Genomic DNA, 22094 nt, shown 5'->3' with positions numbered 1-22094 from the left:
TAATTATTGAGTTCAGAGTAGAAAAGCAATGGGATACTGGAAGAATGGGAGACACTGAAAAAAAGATTCATTAATTAGTTAATTCTTGGTAAGAATGACATTTTCACTCAGTCACGTGGCCAGCAAGTGAGAGTGGTAAGTTATTCCAAAGGTTTAAATAATTCTCAATAGTATTAAGAATTGGCATTAATTGGCTCAATGGTATTAAGAATTCAAACAAGTCTGAAAGGCTGGAAGAAATGTCGATGCCAAGATATCGAATATTACCTGTAGGGATTTTAACTAAAAGATTGGGGATTACAGCATTCCACTGGTCCTGGTTAACTGGGAGAATAACGGATTTGGGCCAAATGATTGAATATTCTGAAATGAATGTCTCAATCAGACTGAAAATGGTTGGAAATGATGTTAGAGGATTTTGTGTATATACTAATAGGTCATCTGTATATAGACTGACCTTATGAGTTATATTTAGGGTGGTGATACCTGTGATTTGAATGGCATCTGCTAGGGGTACAATAAACAGAGCAAATACTAATGGTGAAAGTGGGCATCCTTGTCTTGTACCCCAGTGAAGTGTAAAACATTGTGAAATTGTACCATTTGTTATTACTGATGCTGTGGGTGAGTTATACAAAATTAATCCATTGAATAAATGACTCCGCATCTTTCTAGCGTGGAAAATAAAAATGTCCAATTAACCTGGTCAAATGCTTTTTTGGTATCTAATGACAAGATTACTGTATTGGTTTTGGCTATACTAATAAGATTGAATAGATTGAATATGTTATTTGCCTTTAAAAAAGCCTGTCAGGGTGTATTATAGAAGAGATGGCTGTTTCTAATCTCATAGCTAATGCCTTACTGATGATTCTAATGTTGATAAGAGATACTGGACGATGAGCTTGGCTTTTGAGCTAGGTTGGAGTTCTCCCAGTCCATGGACTCCTGAAAGCATCGGAATCCTATAATAGTCCCAGTTTGCTGGCGGATTTATCATTACGGTCTTGTGGGCTTCTTGGGAAGCATTGTCAAGGCGACCTGCTGTCTAGTTTTATTCGTAGCAGTGCTGATGGAACACTTTTCGGTGAGTTATTTAACCAATTTGTATACATATTAACCAATATGTATACATTTACGTATTGCCTCATTAAACTATTAAATATTGTATATGCGATTTGTGGATATCATTCTGTGTTCTACTCCCCAGTGACTGCTGCAGAGAGCTTGACTCTCCTTTCTAACGGAAAGGGTCCCCTGATGGTCAGGTTGCCCAACTGCAGCAAACAAACCTGGCTCACTCCTGCTCGCTATCCAGTTAAATGATTGGACCGTGCTGATATCAGTGAGCTTGGCTTCCAGTTTATATGCGAGTAGTCAGGAGTGGTTTTTAACGAGCATGTGACTGTTATCTTTTAAAAAGAGGCCTGACAGTGAGAGCAAAGAAGAGCAAAATTTGTGCCCAGAATACACTGATGGCCTTTGATTAATGGGAGCTCTAAAGTGGATCGGTACAGTAGCTGTACTGACGGTGATGAGGCGTATAGGTCTTGGGAGGTAGCACTTGCTAATGTGGGCCATTTCTATCCTTGAGTAGTCTTTTGCGTCTACATGAACTGCCCCCAAGCATCCAGAATTAATTCCTCCTCCACCCCGAATCCTTCCAAGCCTGCCTCGAAGGCTGGGCAGCATGTTTAAGGCAAAAGAAGCGAGATAAATTGGAAAACAAATACAGGCTGAGCCACAGAGGATCGAGGGAGGCCCGGTTTTCCGCTCACTCCGGGGAGAGGGGAAGTCATTGATTTTTTTTAGCCATCTCATCTCAATCTAACCCTAATGTGGCGGTACTAGAAACCTGATCGGGCCTACATGGTGCTGATCAAAAAGCTTATTTACCCATCCTGTCCGCCAAAAAAATAAATGAAGAAGAACAAAACAAATAAACACATAAATACAGAAGAGAAATGGAGTGAGATGAGCTGGCCAGTAGTGGAATGGCGTAGGCCCCCAGGAAGTTGAGACTCTCTAAAAAATGTGTTATGTGTGAATTAAATTCAAAGTGTCGGATGAAGCAGACTCCATGTTGGGACGCTCATGATATCAGTCTTTCCAGTTGGTGGGAAATATGAATATTGGGGGGCATGGATACCCTGACAGATTCAGGGGTTCCAGCATTTTCCAGGGCCCCTGAATATGTAAAATTTCATGGCTATGCTCCTGGGAAGCAGCCTGTACAATATTTAATAATAAATCCTAGCCCCCCCCCCTTCAGAAAGTCCAAGTGGAATAGCGTGAGAAGGTGGTCAGACTTATAAAACCTGTGCCGTCCCCCTGCCCTTCATCAACTTCTGACAGCACCCATCAGTGACCTACCTCTCAGACTGAAGAGTCTTCATAATGTTTGTAAGAAAGCAGAAGGTAGGGTAATCCCTAACCAACCTCAGGGGGGGAGATAGAGTGAGGCATTTCACCCAGCTTACGTTTGGCTAAGAAGCCAGGGCATAAACACCGATCTGAGGCTGGCACAGGTTAACTGATTTACAGAGATCCCTGTGTACCGTCGATGCTATGAGCTTTTATGCCATAGTTATACCTGAGAGGGAGTGACTATTTACTCAAAGCTCTCTGTCGCTGAAGAGTACTGAAGTGAGATTTGCACTACAGTACTCCTCTCTACGAATGCCGTCAGTAAACACATACACGTTCCACTGTTTACGCATGCCCTGGTACAAAGTATCCTACTCACCACAGATATATTTGTCATTTGTTGCTCAGTGGTTTGGGACTCTATATTCGCGATCGGAAGCTGCTGTTGGACCCTTGAGCGAGACCCTCAAGCCCCTGACACATACTCCAGAGGAGCAGGATAAGTGACAGACCCTGCAAATGGACCCCAAGCTTCACTCTGGGACATAAGTGTGTGAGTCTCAATGGAGAGCATGATGGGATATGTTGAAAAGAAGCTTTCCAATGCACCTGTACTCATACATATGGAAATAAAGTAGCATATAATTCATTATTACCCTATAAATATCTTCTAAGAAAATAGTTCTAACCTGGAGATGTACCATCCCGGATTTATCCTTGTTGGATTTTCTGTGGAGCTGAAGGTGAGGTAGGATTCTGTGGTGCTGACGGAGGTTTCAGGAGTCAGGTTTGCTACCCAGAGAGAGGCCATGCTTCCATTAAAGCCACCTCGGATCGCCTCTACGTCATACTGCACGAGTTAAATGGGCACATCCATAACAGCGTGTGACATGGCAGCTGCAAGGATGAAATGACAAAGTCTATTAAGACGTGGCTGATGGCCTGTAGCGTCTTTGACCGTGTGAACCCTTTGTAACCGGTGGAGACAGCTACATTATCATTACAATAACCCGCCTGCCACTTAAACCCATTACGTCTGTGGCTAATGGCCCTGGAAGGAAATAGTTTGATTACACTGGTCTAACCGGCAGGAAATAAGGACCGGGACATTGAATATTTCACTTCAAGGCTGAACATTTGAACTTAATTTCAACTTTTTTTCTTGTTTCATTCCAGTTACTTGGAATTTGATAATGTTTGACTTAATTGCCCATGCCGAAAAATGGAATTAGATATTATCAAATGCAGTTTGGAGAATTGGGTGAGCTGCTTTTGGTACAAATTTCTTTTTGTGTTTTTATCCCATCTAATTCAATAAACACTATGGACACTTTGAGGGGAAAAACAAAGTAATGGACGACTCCTTAGTCTTTTGGTAATGGCAGGGGGTTAGTTCAATGAAAATGACAAAGGATATAAGCAATCTGGTGGTGGTGCCCCACTGATTGTGGTACCCAAACAAAAGGAAAATAACAACAAAAAGTATCAGAAAACATGAATTAAACTAAGAACCACAGCCTTCAAAACAACTTACAGATAATAATGCTGCCATCCCATCGGTAATGAGGGATCTTTGGAAAATCTGAAGTGGGCCACATCATGTGTGTGTGGGGTGGGGGTGGGGGTGGAAAGATAAGGTTTATTTTGCATTGTGAGGACCAAATGTACCTCACAATTAGATAAAAACCTCTTATTTTGACATTGTGGGGACCATTTTTCAGGTCCCCACAAAGATCTGTGAATGCAATCAAAAAACTAAATATGCCAATAGTCTCGTATTTAGTTTGGTTACTTGTGGTTAAGGTTAGGGCTGGGTAGGGGTTAAGGTCTTCATGTTGGGATTAGAGTTTTCCCCATAGAAATGAATGGAGAGTCCCCACAAAGATATGACTACAAACATGTGTGTGTGTGTGTGTGTGTGACCTCACCACAGAACAGAAAGAGGGAAGAGGAGGAAACAGGAGTGAGGCACTCATCCATGTGGTGACAGAAAAAAAATCCATGTATCCTTTCTAACCAACTAGCTGGGGCTTGTATGACAAAGCCGTGATAAATGTAGGTGAGTGAAAATAGGCCCTATTCACACCTGGCATTAACATGCATCTCCGACGGACTACTTCAGATCTCAGTTTCCTGCAACTTATTTAAATAAGCATATAAATCACTTCCGTATGTAGAATCTGCCAAACAATAAAAAGGAGGAGAAGGAGGAAACAGAAGCTATTGGTGCATTCCAGGGTAAATGAACCGCCTAAGACGTTTGTAATGAATGCCATAATACTAAAAATGAAATAAATATATCTACAAATAAATAAATGAATCAATAAATATTTCAATAATTAATGTGTCCTTTTATTTTAAAATAAATACATAAAGCGTATATTCCTTAATAACGTTTATGTTCTGTGTATAATCTTTAAATTTTATTTCATAATAATGTGATTTGCATTCGACAGTTATTATAAAATACTACTTCACATAATGCAAATGCGATTTGTTAAATAATTCAAACTATATATCACAATAAAGTTCAACTTTTCACATTGTAGACATGCATTTTTATACCGTGTCAACACACTACAAATGTTTGTGTTAAAAGGGTCTTTCAGTACTTAGGTTAATACTTTTCTATTCCTGGACAAAGGGTTTGGTCTGTAATACATTATGTTGGTTGCCATATGATATTTTGTCTTTTAATCATAACCAATGAAGCTCAAAATTTGTGAAAGTTTCAATGAAGAGGTTCATTGTTTTGTCTGATACACTCAATTATATGTCTGACTACAGTTAAGTAGAAGGAGCTAAGTAGTCAGGGCTGGAGTGGGACTGAATTTCTGACCGGGAGTTCAAGCCCTCAGACAGCTCAATATAAAACTATATAAACATTCACACTATTATTATATGTTTCTATTAACACATCCATTATCTAGACTATTGAACGCACATTCTCACCTACACGCTTTAATTTTGTGTTCATGTAATTTTTACCAGCACGTTTCACGAATAAAGCATGGAGCAGCTTTGACATAAATAAGGAAGCTTCATCAAAGTGTGCATTAAATATTTCATCTATGCAAATTTCAAAACATCTTTAATAGATCACTTCATATACAATTTCTTTTTCCTGAATTTGCGCAATGTTATTGTGCACACTTTGACAACACTCCCATGCAGTTCAAAGCAGCTAATTAAAAATCAGTAGTATTAATAGTGACATTTTGCATTATTATCTCCATTCTTCATTTGATTTAGTCGTTGCTGCCTGTCAGCTGAATGTCATACACGTTTACATACAGGTATGACCTTTATCTTTAAGTTCTGCTTGTTATAGCCTTAAAACAGTTCCTCATAAAGATATTACTAGCAATAATAAATTAATCAAGTATGGATTTGAAAGTCTTTTAGGTGCCTTTCAAAAAGTAGAAACAATAAAATATATATGCTACAGTACATAAAATGTGTAAAAAATAAACAATAGATAATATCATATTTAATACAACGGCATCGGTATAAATTTTTGTTTGAGTGTTACGACTGCACGATTTTACAGTTTCCCAGTATGCTATTTGTGTGCATATAGAGCACCATGCATCAGTTCATCCACTTCCTCTTCTTCTCATCTATCTACATAGCTCTTCCAGTCATTTTAGTAGGAGTCATACATCAGGAGGCGCTGGCAGTGAAGCTTGCTACAGGTCCATCAACCATGTGTTCCTAAACATTATTTGGCATTTTATCGTTTGATTAAAGAGATTTCAAATTCCTCTAATGAAAAGCTATACTGTAGATAAAATGCAAGTAGGCTGAAATGGGTCCATACTCCTGGCCTCTCTGTTGCATGACTGAAGCGAACGCACTCTTTGCACATGTTCTTTCTGTCATACTCTGCGATTATTCTTCCTTTAAGTCTATCTGTCCTGTCCAGAAAGAGAAGACGTCAGAGCGTGAGATTTATCTCGTCCCCTAATGGGGAAGGGTTCGGTTTCAGGGAGGAAGATCGATTCATCACCACGTAATGGGAGGCAAACAAGCGTTTACCAATGTGATGAGATGCAGGGATCCCCGTCGAGCCCGAAACAAAACGAAGGCTCAGTCTTTTCCCGACTTTACCCAAATGAAACCGTGCATTAATACAGACAGACAGATGCAGTGTTCAGCCTAGGTTCAAGGCTGTGGCTTTATAATAGAGCAATAAGAGCCTTTGTGGGGTTAGGGGTCTTGCTTAAGGAGACCAAGGCACTATGGTTTTCCTGACAAGGATGGGATTAAAACTAGTGACCTTCCGATTGCAGGCTTTGCCGGACGAGCCACACACTGCTTCTGTTTTTCATGTCGTCGGAACAATCAAAGCAGCGCAGGTGGCTGATCCCCTCCAGAATCTCACAGATTTCCCCGATAAGGTGAATGTACAGAAAGGTGTTCATGTCTTAAGTCTGCCGTTGAGACATTAATGAAATATTCAGCTTCCCTCATCGAGCAGATATGAAGGGGGCACTTGATTGCTCACCACCATTTCACAGTGGATGGGGGAGGGGGGCATAACACGTCCATAAATAAACTCTAAACACACTGAATAAACATTTGGAGTGAATGTTGCTGGTTTACAGTGTGATCAGTTTCTCACAGGGAGCAGCACAGGGTCTTGGTTTCTAAAACTTTTTTTTTTTTCCGGGGGGATGGGGGTGTCACCATACCTATACACACCAAAATGTGACCCCTCCATCCCTCGATTATGTAACCAAGCTCTCATTTCCTGTTTAGTTTTATTATAGCATTGTTCCGTGTTAATTTCCGACAGTCTGAAGACCTGCCAAACGTGTCATGCACCTGTGCCGAGTTAATTACTTTAAAAAAACTCAGGCCTGACTGCTCTGACTAAATATAGCTAAACCTTCTGAAAAGATGCAGCAGTGAGTGTGTGGCGTAGGTGGGCCGCCATCACCGGCCCATGTGAGGAGAGCAAGTAAAGACACTTTATTGTAATTTCACACACATGAAGGGAAAATGCATTCCTGCACTGAATACGACAGCTAGAACAAAAACAATTGAACAGTAAGTACTGGATTAAAAACAATACACAACAATGATTCAACAATACACAACAATGATTCAACAATACACAACAATGATCAATACATGTACATAGTAGATCCAGTATCCAGCAGACAGCATACCTCATTTAGAGGTGAGTGAGTCATACTATATAACATATTATTTTCAATTAAAAACTACTCCCCCTCCCTCCACCTCAGCAAATCTTATCAGAAATACCACATTAGGTTCATAACATTTGGTAACTGAGCAGGGTGAGGGAAAACTTCTTGCCACCTAATTTTAATAATAGCGGAGGAACAGATTTCTGGGACTTTGGCAGGTGTCAGGGAGCTCCCAGAACTTCCAGGAGATGTGGGATGTTTGAGTTAATACTGTATGTGTGTGTGTCTGTGTATATATATGTATATATATATATATATATTTCAAACCTCAAGCTCTGTCTCGCCATTTACCTCTACCTCATCATTTACCTCTGCCTCATCATTTATCTCTGCCTCATCATTTACCTCTACCTCATCATTTACCTCTGCCTCATCATTTATCTCTGCCTCATCATTTACCTCTAACTCATCATTTATCTCTGCCTCATCATTTACCTCTACCTCATCATTTACCTCTGCCTCATCATTTATCTCTGCCTCATCATTTATCTCTGCCTCATCATTTACCTCTAACTCATCATTTATCTCTGCCTCATCATTTACCTCTACCTCATCATTCACCTCTGCCTCATCATTTATCTCTGCCTCATCATTTACCTCTGCCTCATCATTTACCTCTACCTCATCATTTACCTCTGCCTCATCATTTACCTCTGCCTCATCATTTACCTCTGCCTCATCATTTACCTCTGCCTCATCATTTACCTCTACCTCATCATTTACCTCTGCCTCATCATTTATCTCTGCCTCATCATTTACCTCTACCTCATCATTTACCTCTGCCTCATCATTTATCTCTGCCTCATCATTTACCTCTAACTCATCATTTATCTCTGCCTCATCATTTACCTCTACCTCGTCATTTACCTCTGCCTCATCATTTATCTCTGCCTCATCATTTACCTCTGCCTCATCATTTATCTCTGCCTCATCATTTATCTCTGCCTCATCATTTACCTCTGCCTCATCATTTACCTCTACCTCATCATTTACCTCTGCCTCATCATTTACCTCTGCCTCATCATTTATCTCTGCCTCATCATTTACCTCTGCCTCATCATTTACCTCTGCCTTGTCATTTACCTCTGCCTCATCATTTACCTCTACCTCATCATTTACCTCTGCCTCATCATTTATCTCTGCCTCGTCATTTACCTCTGCCTTTGCCATCATTGGCTCATGCATGGTTTCCATCTTGCTGCGGCCTGTTGCACTTAAGTTGCTCTCATCATTGTGAGCTGGGTTAGCGATAACCCCGGAGAGACAGATTTGTTGGTTCTGGGCCTCCCTAATCTGCCCCCCCCCCCATTAGAAGACGGTAGATAGACAGCTGGCCAGCAGAACATGTTCATCAGGGGGCCCCTAAACCTTAGTGGACCCACGCAGATGTGTAGTTTGAAGGACAATAATCACCAGTGCTGTACTCCGGGGAGTAGTGAGGGTGTTCCCATGAGAGTAAGCCTCCCCGGGGGATATGCCCCTCCTTGCACGTTTGGCAGGATCACATCCCGCGCTCCTTCCCTCATGTCACTGAATGCTTTCCCAGACAAATAAGGGAGTGATAAAAGTTTTGAAGGGTCTTGCATTATGTAATTAAGTTGCATTATCTAATAATGAAACAAATTTTCATCAGATAGTGCTGTATTATTACATAATGCGTTGTCACACGGCATGATGAAACAAGACACTCAAGATATTGATGAATAAATATGCTGCACAAATAGCAGAACTTCATGCTTTTGTGAGTTAGGAAATAATAGAGATATTATAAACTTCTCCAAAAAAAGGATTCTTACCCAGCTTCAGAAAACCAGTGCACATTCTGAGAGCGGGGCCAGAAGGGGAAACGCTGTAAGCATAATTGTGGAGCCATCATTAATGAGAAAAGCACAGAGAGTTCACTGTGACTAATGGAAACCGACCACTATCCGTTTGCTGCTTTCTGAAATAATTAGCTTGGTGGGTGGACTTGTTTTGTCCCTCCTGTCAGCCATGACATCCATTCTAAGATGGACTATTGATGGCCATGTGCGTCTGAGCATGGTGTGCCTGCGTCTTTTTGCCTTTGTGCTGAGGAGGCTCGTACATGATTAATACTTGTGCTTTTTGAATTGAGGGGGTGTGATGAGTGGGCATGTGTAGGTGAAAATCAGAGAGAATTTTAATGCAGTGTATATTTGAGGTGTGTTTTAGAAGTGGAAATTTGCCTAATGACCCAAAGGCTTCTTGGTAATTGGTGAGCTTCTGTTGCCTTGAGAACCCATGGACTATTGACCACATGGCACTTGAGATGGCAGCAACTTTACATTGGCATGGCCGAAGCTTCTTTGGATCTCACCTTGACGTTATGCCGATTTTATGAACACGTACTTTCTCCACCCGATCTGACTGGATGCTACCCTCCCTGCACCTTCCCTGTGGTCTGCCAAAGCCCCGATAATCTGGGTGCCAAACCATGGGATCATGCTGCACATTCACAGTGTGTGATAAAGCATGAAAGGTTTACTGAAGAACTGTGCCCCTCGTGTCATGATGACACTGACAGATGCTGCACCGAGGCAGACTCGACGGTCTGTCATCATTCCGGAAAGTGGACTTTTCTGCACGTGTGTATTTAAGTGACAGCCTCCACTGTACAGCCCCCCTGTTTGCAGATTGTTATGCACGGTTTCTGTGTACATCCCACTGGGCATTGTGGTTTAGGCACACCAAAAAAAAAAATACCTTACAGTTATTTTTTCTAATAGCGTGACAACATAGAAATAGCTACTAATAAACAAGAAGAGACAGCTGTTAATAACCGAGGTTTACTGAAGTATCATAAGGCTTTTGAATGTCTCTCAGGACCAGTCGTAACCATAGTAATGTGAGTATTTCCTGCAGCGGTATGTCATTTCCTGCATGCCGTCAATGTCAAATCAAATTATTTAATTTCTCACATCGCTTGACACTTGGTACAGTACAGATGAGTGAAAAGCTTGTTTATGAGTCCACAACATCAGCAACAAAGTAGTACAAATAAAAACAACAATAGTGCAAATAGGAAGCATACAAAAAATGCTAATGCTAATACACAGCATTGTAATATATGAGTATGAGTGATGATAGTGTGAATGAGTTCATTGACCTGAGTTCCGATTGTTTGGTGGAAGAACAAGTCCCAGTTCTGGCTGGTTTACTGTAGGTCCTAATACTGCAGTCCCACCCGCACTAACATTCCACGATCCCTAAACAGGCATGTAATGCTAATGCTAACATCAGCTATGCTAATTTAAATAATTGGTAACGATTTACATTAACTGCACCCTCATAATGCCTTTATAATGCATTTGTAGACCATTCATTGCACCCTCATAATGCATTCATAAGCAGCATGTAAATAGACTACAACATTCTAACATATCTTAAAAGTTTTAATATACATTAATAACAAACATTATATGACAATAACAAACTTTATAATCGTATAATGTTTGTCATTAATGTATATTGAAGTTGTTGAGGTACTTTAGGATAAGGTATACTTACATGCTGCATATGAATGTTCTATGAATGCATTATGAAGTTGCACTGAATGTTCTATGAATGCATAATGAAGGCATTATGAGAGTGCAGTTAATGTAAAGCGTTACCAAATAATTTAATGGTGGATCTAACACTCCACACTGCATGCTCCCTCTACACCGATTGTATAAATAAAGATCTGAGGCTTCATGTTTCTGTGCGTGTGAGATGCCAGGATGCCGCAGAGCGGACACCTCTTACAGAACAGGGGGACGTCCATGGTCCTGCAAGGAACACAGTCGTCCCACGCTTTGCCTGTCTCACAGGTGGGTCTTACTAACTTAGCATAGATTCCCCAGACACATGTGGCTCTTCCATCTGTCATCAAGCTGATTTGCTCTGGTTTGTTAATTGGCAATAATAAGAGAGCTTTTTTTTTTTTCTAGGAAAATACCCCACACCACTCTTAGTGGTTAGCATTCACTGAGTGCTAGCTTACATAAATGCAGTAGTCCGTTATTAAATATTAGCCTAACAAAAGGATATATACAGGCACCTCTCATGGGTGAATTAGTGCCTCTGAGGCTAGGGATATGTAATTGGAAGGTTGCTGGTTCAAATCCCATGAATGCCTAATCCAGTGGGCCCTTGAGCAAGGCCCTTAACCTGCAATTGTTTCATCCTGGATATGATGTCAATCTATATCCAGCCCTATAAGGAGGTCCTCCAACGGGGAAAAGTTGGGGGTTTGGTGGCAGGATTAGCACTCCTGCTACCAGAAAAACTCACACTGGTCCATTTGGACTAGTGTGGTGCTGAGGTATCACCTGCCACATGTCTGCACTCAGGTTCTCACCCCTGAGGTGGATTGTCGTGTGGTGGGTGCTCCTTATCTCTCTCTCTCTCAACTTAAATACCACCTAGAGTAAAAATATCCAGCATGCATAGGGTTTATGGAAGCACTTACACAAACAGGAGACATTTACCTATGAGTGAATGCACATGTTCCTTAGTATGTACAGTACTGTTCAAAACTTTTAGGTAGTTAAAGAAATGTTTAAATCGATTTATCTAGGTAGTAAATATATATTTGCCCAGAACAAAAACACAATTTAACATCAGAATATAAGGATATTAAGAGTAACAAAATAAAAAATAACAGTAATTTCTTCTTTTCTCCAGTAAAGTTCCTGGTATCTCGTGGGCTGGCTAGATGAACATCACTTCAGTTCCCAAACCTCTCCTCAGGGGCACCTCAGCCATTCCACATATTTGTTACAACGTATCACAAGCTCACTCAATTAATTTAAATTGTTTAAAAAGTCAGTGAGGTATTTATTAGCCATTTGAGGTACTAGGTGCTAGAGGTTCAGTCAAAAAATTCATTGATATATTGGAGGGTTGCTGTAAACATTGGTGTGATGCTCAGACAGAATGGATGAGGCAGACCCTGAAAGGCAGTGGCCAGCAGGTTTATTGGGGACACCGAGGGCAAACAAAGTGGTAAGGGCAATCCGAAAGAGTCGCCGAGGGGCAGGCAGAAGTCGTTCACTGGAGAGATCAATCCTACACCATGACGGGAGACAGGACGATGACAGGATCGGGGAGACAGGATCGACGGGGCAGCAGGGCAGGACGGAGCGGGCAGGAAGGGCAGGCAGCACAGCAGGGCAGGACACAGCAGGCAGGACGAGTAGGGAAGACAAAAGACAAATTAACTGCTCGGTACGGCTCATCGAAATGGCAACAATTAATACTTCGCACCGGATCTCTGGTGTTTCCGCCTTAAGAAGGTGAGCGATTAGTTAATTGCTTCAGGTGGTTGGTCCCGCCCGTGTGGGCGTGACAATTGGGCTGACTTTTGAAGAGGTTTTGAAGTGGTTAAACTAACTTATTTTGACAGAAATAATAGCAACGTTATCAATGATGGAAAATAATGAAGAGCAAGCACTTTTTTTTTTACTGTACTTAAGTACATTTTTCACATATCTGTACTTTATTTAAGCAGATTTAGCCATGGAAACTGTTACTCTCCTTCTTAGAGCATAATCTTTCTTTTCTACTACTTTTCTATTTAGTGTTGCGTTACGTTATACAATCACATTGCTGTTTTTTTTTTTAATCGGATGACGACGGAAAGGTTAGTGATGCGACAGATAATACTGAGATTTGGGAGATTGGCTGTCGTGGTTTTTCTTCCGGTTGAAGAGACTGGTTGCTATACAGTCCGTACCACATACAGTACAACACCTTTATGTAAAGTGGCTCTGTAAATGGTAAGAGGCGATCCTCAGATGTTTGTGATCAGGCTAACTTATCTGTCAGTTGTGAATAGCATGTTGATACTGTCATTACAAATATTAATGTATAAATCTGCATCCTATAACCATTTGTTTTATTTAACAAATACGGAAAGGGCTTCACGATACGACCAAAATCTCATCCTGATAGCGATACATATCATGGTGTAGCATATTTCTGTAAACTAAATGAAGAAATGGTTTATATAAAATGATGACATGGAAAAACCTATTTCTTATTAAATTAAAAAATCTCACTCGACAAATAAAAGTTACTCATATTCAATATTTTTTCCTTTTACTTAGAACCTTTGTACAAATTTATATTGCAAATTATATTGCAAATTTACACACACACACACACACACACACATATATATATATATATATATATATGTGTATATATATATATATATATATATATATATATATATATATACACACATATATGGCGAAACCACCACACTAAAAGTTTTACAGTAACATGAAGTTCATTAGTCTAACATTAAACATCATTGTCTATTACTGCCTAACACTTTTGCACAGCACTCTGTAACTGCTATGTTTTTTGCTATATGGTGTCTTAAATGGTGTTGGTTGGGGGGGGGGGGGGGTGGCATCAATAGGACTAACATAAAATTTGACACATAAAGGTTTGTGGGACGGATTACATATGTCAGTCAAGAACTGTGAGGAAAAGGTCTAAACTCTTAAGGTTATCCAGCCATGCTTAGTAAGGCATTCACTGTGATTTAATGTACTAAACATTTTGATTGACACTGAACAACACGATACAATGTTACAGTGTTGTCTGGTATGGAATCGCCAGTCACCCAGAAATGGCCTATTGGACAATAGCATAAACAAAAGATTTCACTAAGGTGAGGACATGTTGATAGATTTGTAGCTTTAGTCTAACAGACATAATTTAACATTAGGTCACACTTGAATGACGTCATTTTCTAAATTAGCCTATCAGAGATATAGGAAAACTATACTGGCAATTGCATTCAACATAGGCTTGGTATAGAACAAGACTATATAAAATATATGTCTACATACTGTATATTGCTTGCCATTTGAAAGAACACTGTGACGGATCTTTGCTTTTTTCCATGCTTTTTTTCTGTACCTGTCCCCGGTGTGAGCAAAACTGCATCAGGCACAATTTAAGGCAGCTCAGTTCTCAACTTGTTCAGGACCCAAAAGCCACAACAGCAAAATACACACAGCTAATGCGCAAAGTCACAAATGCGGCAAATATAGATGTTTTTCAATAAAATGTTTTAGAAAGTGACATCCGTGTTTGAGTTATTCTTCACTAAATCGGTAGGTCATTTTGGAAGTAAAACATTTTAAAGCCATCTATAGGTTATTTTTTTCTCCTCAAAAGTGTGTGGGAGGGTAATCACGGTCTCTATATAACTAAGGGAGGGGCATGCCCCCCCCCCCATCCCCCAACCATCTGCTCCCCTGCCCCTGTGTGCTATATGGTGTTTTGAACTTTTGTTTTAATGCATCTACTCCCTCCGGAATGATAGGATATATCCCGGGATATATCCTGAGAGGATATATCCCGTCATTACAGTATATATGTTTTTCATTTAAAGCCTTTTAGCAGTTTATCATCATCAAGATTGACAAACCTAAGAATACACTGAAGAGTGGGAGAATATCCATTTTCCACTGGTTTTATTGCCTTACACCCATTGATTTGCGATACAACAACCAGAAGCATTTTCTATTCTTATAAATGAGCTCTCACAGCTGGGGCCAGATATAATGGTCCTAGTTAAAGAGAAATTCCTCAGAAAGTCCAGAATTTTATAATATTTCTTGCCTGGGTTTGTTTATTTGCTCTTTGGTTTTATTTGTTTGTTCGTTCAATAGAGGGAATGTTTTTCCCATCGTACCCGGCAGCATACTCCATGTTTATTGACATCAATTTTATTTTCTTCCATATTCAGTATTCTTCTGTAATCTATATTTCATTTTGTTTAGCCACGGGACACCAGAATCTGTCACGAGGGCATTTTTTCCACTACGAAGGAAAGATTGTGTTTTTGTTAGTTGTTTTTCACAGTGCTTTTCTCTAGTAGATATTTCACACTCAACTCAGATCTCCTCATCTTCATTTGTCTGTTATTACTGTTATCACTCTTTGTTGAGAAAAAAAAATCATTGTCAGCTCGTGTGAAAAGTGACCAAAATGTAACAAGTAAGTAAAGGATGACAGAAATACTCAAACACTATATTAATACGAATGGCCTAATGAGAAAGGTCACTCTTTTTATTTTCTGTCCTATAAGTCCTGAATTGTAGCAGGATTTGGAACCATTCTTCTATAAGGAAAGCCTCCAGTTTACAGAGGGATGTAGGAGGCTTGAATCGACTTAATAATAATAATAATGGGTTAATGATATTTACATGTGCTGATTGAGGATGTCATGAAAGGTGTTTTTCAATAAAATGTTTTAGAAAGTGACATCCGTGTTTGACTCAATCCCGGTGTTCCAGAAACCTCACTCTACTTCATTTGCTTAGCAGTGTATATGGAGGCATTGTCATCACGGGACACAGGAACGTCTTGAGTGAGCTTTGTTTGCATTGGGTTTCCCTGGTCCTTAAAAATGGTTGTACAAGCATTCAGAGCATCCATTAGACCTAATTATTCCCACGTGATGACTGTTCACACCCATATTTCTCTACACTTGAATGTGTCCGGATGTCACAGATATATTTATCCATGATTCCTTGTTTTGCCTTTCCTGCAATGGGACATATGTGTCTTGCTGCAAAGATTGTGAATTCAAGCAGTTTCTGCAGGACAGTCCATAATTTGTGAATCTCACAAACTACAATTTTTGTTGTGATTGGTCTGATTCAGCTGTGTGATCATTTTTCAGGACATATTTTGGTGGAGTTCAGCAAATATTTTGTTATCTGTCTATTCATGCTGGTGATCATTGTCAAAATAATTATAATAATAATAATAAACAAGGATGGCTATAGTAATTGTACATTTGCAATTCTCACAATTCTCGCAAATCTCACAATACAGTTTTATTGATATACTTTGGGATGTGATGCTATGTCAGTTGTACGATTTTTTAGAAACCACAGAGATACACTAGCAATCAAAACCTGCGACCTTGTACGACAATCCAGCCTTTTGAAAAACCAGGCTGTCGAAACATCCGGCAAGTCAATTAAAACGATGTCAGCTCCTCCTGGCTTGCCGCTTACTCCCAGGTGACAGGCAGTCTCCTGGACACCACATGCTCGGGTCTTTCCAAGGAAAACAAACAACACTCACCCTGTCAGAATATCCCGTGATGTCTTTTCATTTCTATCTGCAGTAATATTTCTCTGTTCATGGGACAATTGATATATATATAAAATTAAAATCACTATAGCCTTTCAAGTCATTAATATACGAGAGACAACGTAATTAGATGCAATTCCTCTAAGGGCTGTGTGTGTTTTTCCATCTTTTCTTCCTTCAGCCCATTTTCTACTCTCCAGAGTCCGTGACAAAGATCCCTGGTATCAATTAGGCAGGCGGGGTGGCTATTTCCCCCCTCATAAGAATTTTATGTCAACACAGTATGTCACTTTCGTTGTGTGCTGTTCCATTCCTCAGCTCTGAACACACCGATCTGAAGTCGACCTCTGCCTGCCTCCTGCCGCCGCTGATCTGATTTTATGGAGACACCTCCTTCCTCAAACACAGTGGCTTTTCTTATGATTTATTTTTGCTCTTCCTCCTGTCCAGCCTCGTTTGGTTTCTGCTCCCTCTGCTCGAAAAACACCAAATCAGCAACTACAGTACCAGCAGCCCCTCTGGAAGTACCATACGTCCCCAGCCCTGCAGACATGAAGCTTTCTAGATTAACTGTTCACTGTGAGGCTGGTAAAGACACTGATTTCTGGTCATTTTTGAAAGGGCACCTTGTTACATTAAATGTGGTGACTGTGGGTCACTGTGAAGCTGGTGAGGAGGCTGATTTCCAGAAATTTCCAAGCGGGTCCCTCGTTATGCTAAATGTGATGATCGTAGTTTTAGCAGAGAAGAGGATGATTTCTGGAAATCTCCAAGCCAGAGGAACAGCCCTACATTCAGTTCATACTGTCCAAATTGTTGGTATATTTCTCAGGTCTCTTGTACACTGCACTTGTATTGCACTGCACAATCCCTTGTCTTATCACTTATGTATAGATTATGTGCAGCTGAACATTTCATATATTTTTTTATTTTATATTGTTATTTTTCTGTATTTTGTTATTCTCTTATCATGCACAGCTGCTCGGAGTGACCAGGGTTACATTCCACTACATGTTGTATGTGTATAACTGTGTATGTGACGAATAAACCTCTTGAATCTTGAAGATTCGTTTAAATAGTAAGAAATCATGGATTAGAAGTTTACAGTATTCTGAGCCAATGCACGTGGGAACACATCTCAACTGGTTCAAGCTTGTAAAAAAATTAGCTACTTTTCCACCCTGAACTTCATTTATTCTGCCCTTCTAATAAGTCAAAACGCAGGCAGACAGAGTGGTGCCTCATTAACCACAGAATCTTCTGATATGAAGGTTAATGGAAACTTGGTTTTGAAGTTGTCCTTTTATCAATAATACTACTAAAGATTTGCTCAGTTAGATTTTAATGCTGTTAGCGGATGCTTGATCAAACAGCGTTTGCTAGTACCTCGATGTTATTAATGTTCAAAGAATGAGCTTGATCAATGTCCTTGGGACCCACCCACAGATGGTAGCCATGTAAAAATTTATAATTCAAAAATTTACAGTGCTGTGTTGCGGAGACCTCAAGCTCACTGGCAAATGTCTTGATTATTCTTGCGCTGTGTGTTACCAGTTAAAAGGGTTTTTTGTTTGCTTTTTGATGCAGGTTAGAGAGGATGTTCCATTTTGTCTGAGAGTCCATGTGACTTTCCGACATTTGAGGAGAATGAAATAACAGTCAGCAATAAAAGCTGTAAATCACATAGGTCATGTATTAAACATGGTCTTCATTGTGGTAACCGTAACAACCACTATGTAAGTATTACATCAACATAATGGGGGCAGCGATTAATTATGTAGGATCCTCTGTGCAACATTTATTAATTGTTCTGTAAGGCTATATTACTTCAGTCTGGCACAAAGAAATTCGTTTAAAGATTGTTTTTCTACAGCAAAGCAGACATTGACCTTTTGGGGCTTGGAAATGTAATGGCAAAAACCAAATCAACGAGGAATAATTTTATTAATGTGATGGTTAAAGGTAAATTGAGCATTTTTTTTAGATGGAACGATTCATAATGCTGGTAGTTCAAGTCCTGTAAGATGAATAGATTCTTAAACACACACAGAGATATGCACACACACTTTTAAAGTTCCCTGGTCCTTATGATATATGCTTTCAATTAAATAATGCAATTTAAAATCAGCAGGATGGATGTGATTGGGTGGAGGAAGTCTGGGACCCCTCCGGTGAGGGGGGGTCACTGTTGGAGGCTTCCTGCCGTATCGGTTGTGAGGCTAATGATCAGCAGCCCAATCGCCTTCCTTATTACAGCATGCTGATTTCTAGAAAGTTCTGAAGATATTGCTTTGCCTCAGACATCTTTATATTGATGTCAATGCATCTTAACATACCGAAAAATTATGTAAGGGTGATTAAATCCCAGCGTGTGACGGTCCCCCATCTGCCTATGGTGCCTTGATGTGGTTGGCTGACCCTTTTCCCTCCACCTGCTTTTTCAACTGTTTTTTTTTTTATCTTTTTGAGGGTGTTCTCTCCCACCCCGAATGCAGCAGGGGACACTCGGCGGTGTCTCTTACCCAAAGACTGCGGCTTAATGATTTAGGAGGAGCAGGAGGGGAATCAGACTCACAGACAGAGCTGGCTCAGTGTGAGTGAGGATACAGAGAGGAGGCGGAGCCTTTCGACTGAAGGGGTGGAGCCTGAAAGGAGTAAACACTCCTCGGCCTATCCTGACAGACACCCATACCAAGCCGGATGATTTAATCCGGCCCCGACGGATGCAGGAATGGGGGTAAGAGCACATGGCGACGCCTCCCATCATACTTACAGCAACTAACATCTCCTCACACATCCTGGGGACCCAGTTTATTCCAGAAAGAAATTCATTAATTGGGAGATGAGCTAAAGATGGAAAAAGATGGGAGATTAGATCAGAAAGCAGTGCCCTCAGGTGGAAAAATCAATTACTGCAAAAATTAAATCCCAGGTTGCAGAATCACATGATAAATAAATAAATTAGACAAAGAGTGTGTATTGCGAGTAAGAACAATGCAGGCTGTTAGTCTGCTGTGACCTTAATGCACATGTTCTCATTTTCATAAAACTGAGGTTACTGCAGAAATGTAAGTATGTGGTAATTATAGAAGTTAAGCAGGGTAATTAACCCGATGTAATTAACAAAGTGGCGCGTGTGGAGTGTCCCTGGTTTTTGGTGACGCAAAGGTATTCGAGTAGGTGACTCTTACATGTTCCATGTCACGGGACGAGTCTAGCCAAATGGTGAGTGTGAAGCGTATCTGTGAAAAAAGAGTTTAACTCCTGCCGTTCACTACTGTGGATCCAGAGGGCAGAGGAAGAAAAATCCTCGGTTCTTCAATAAAGCGTGAAAAATTAAAGAGTGGATAATAGATTGTGAATACACAGTGACAATGTTTGCTCTTACAGTGATGGACACCATAAAAGGAAAACAGCTGTCACAGAGGAAATGTGATAGGAGGCATCAAAACATCACACTGCCATGAAAGTACAGACGTCTGAGCCAGAAAAAGGTGTGGGCAAGAGGTGGAGGGGTCCATGGGATTCTGGACACCCCTTCCAACCCCCTCACCCCCCCAAGCAGAGATCCAGAAGAACATAAAGAGGTTCAACTGGGTCAGACCCTGGAGACACGATAGCTGCTGACAAAGTACTGAAGCTCAGGACCCTGGTGTGATTAACGGGAATGTGGTCGCTAACAGTCAATGGGTGCATTCGAGTTGGGCTTAGGTCTGTCTGCAGCTGACGTGACAAGGACCGAGATCTGCTGGCGGCTGCAGGGGTGGAGTATAAACTGACTGCAGCCAAGTCAGACAACTTCTACTCCTCGTAGTCTGTGAGACCTGACTGCAATGGCAGCACTGCCAGAAGGGTGTAGATAAATCTATACAAATATCACCTGCATGCACATTAAATTTACAATAACCAACTCCTGATACAAACTGTTAGCAGTGAAAAAACAACTATTGTGTATAGTGGCCCTGTGTAAAAAGATAGCTGCTAGGAAAAAGATCAAATACATTTACTTCAAGGATTCAAAGTTTTTATCGTCATGTACAGAGTACAAGCAATTCTTACTTGAATGCCTTCTTCACAGACTGGACGACTGAACAAATAAAGCAGCGCAACATTACAGTAACTAACAATAAATAAACCACTAACTTACGTGTACTATTACAGCATTTATGTCATTTATTTAAACTTTATTTTACCAGGTAAATTAACTGAAAACCGGTTCTCACTGCTTTACGTGCTATTCGGGAGAAACTGCAGATAACGCATCGGAACTGCCTGGGATACAAACGTCAGGGGGGTGAAGTACTGTAGTATGTGGACATATGCGGAGGACCATTTTTGGACCTATCAAACATCGAAAGTGATACCACGTTCAAATAAATAACTCTCATATATAATTGTTTATAAATTATTCCCAATTAGCTGGGCCATCTGCTTTGATTGCTTGCAAAGAACCTTAGTGGATCTTTTTCTTTGCTTTTTCACAACAACACAAGCGAATAAATAGTTACGGATGATCCCCGATTTAAGACTGTGTTCCGTACTGATGTCAAAATGGACATATGTTGCAGTACGATATTCGTACTGACTTTTATGTGTGAGAATGAGACTGTGGGAGGTGTGTGTGAGGCAGACATGCAGTACAGTACTTTCCTGTGGCAATGACTGTACAGCACACAGCGTCTACTAGCTCTGTCAGATTTACAGCCACCCGAAATTAATTTCACATAACATATATTTACTTTTTTTAAAAACTGTGGTTGTATTTCTGAGTCATTGCTTAGGACATAAGTTGGGGACAGCCTGTATTTTCGAAGGGATAAAAAAATGAACTGTTAGCCAGCCTTGTGATGCGAGTCTCTGTTTCTTTGACAGGAGATGCTGTATGCTGGCCCGCATTTGACAAAGGAAGACATATATATGGAATATACAGTCAGGATAAATATTTGGACAGAGATAAAGTTTTTCAATTTTTAAGTTCTGCACATTACCACAATAAATTGTAAAAGGAACAAGTCAGATGCAGTTGAAGTGCAGACTTTCAGCTTTAATTCAGTGGGTAGAACAAAAACATTACATAAAAATGTGGGGAACTAAAGTAATTTTTCTACACAATCCCCCCCCCCCCCCCTTTTCAGGGGCTCATAAGTAATTGGACAAATTAATATAACTGCAAATAAAATGTTCAATTCTAATACTTAGCTGAAAACCCTTTGCAGGCAATGACTGCCTGAAGTCTTGAACTCATGGAGATGACCAGACGCTGGGTTTCCTCCTTTTTAATGCTCTGCCAGGCCTTTACTGCAGCAGCTTTCAGTTGCTGTTTGTTTGAGGGTCTTTCTGTCTGTAGTTTAGTCTTTAGCAAGTGAAATGCATGCTCAATGG

This window comes from Paramormyrops kingsleyae, chromosome 4 (genome assembly GCF_048594095.1).
Source record: "Paramormyrops kingsleyae isolate MSU_618 chromosome 4, PKINGS_0.4, whole genome shotgun sequence".
In the NCBI taxonomy this organism is placed as follows: domain Eukaryota; kingdom Metazoa; phylum Chordata; class Actinopteri; order Osteoglossiformes; family Mormyridae; genus Paramormyrops; species Paramormyrops kingsleyae.
Note: the sequence above shows the minus strand (reverse complement) of the source record.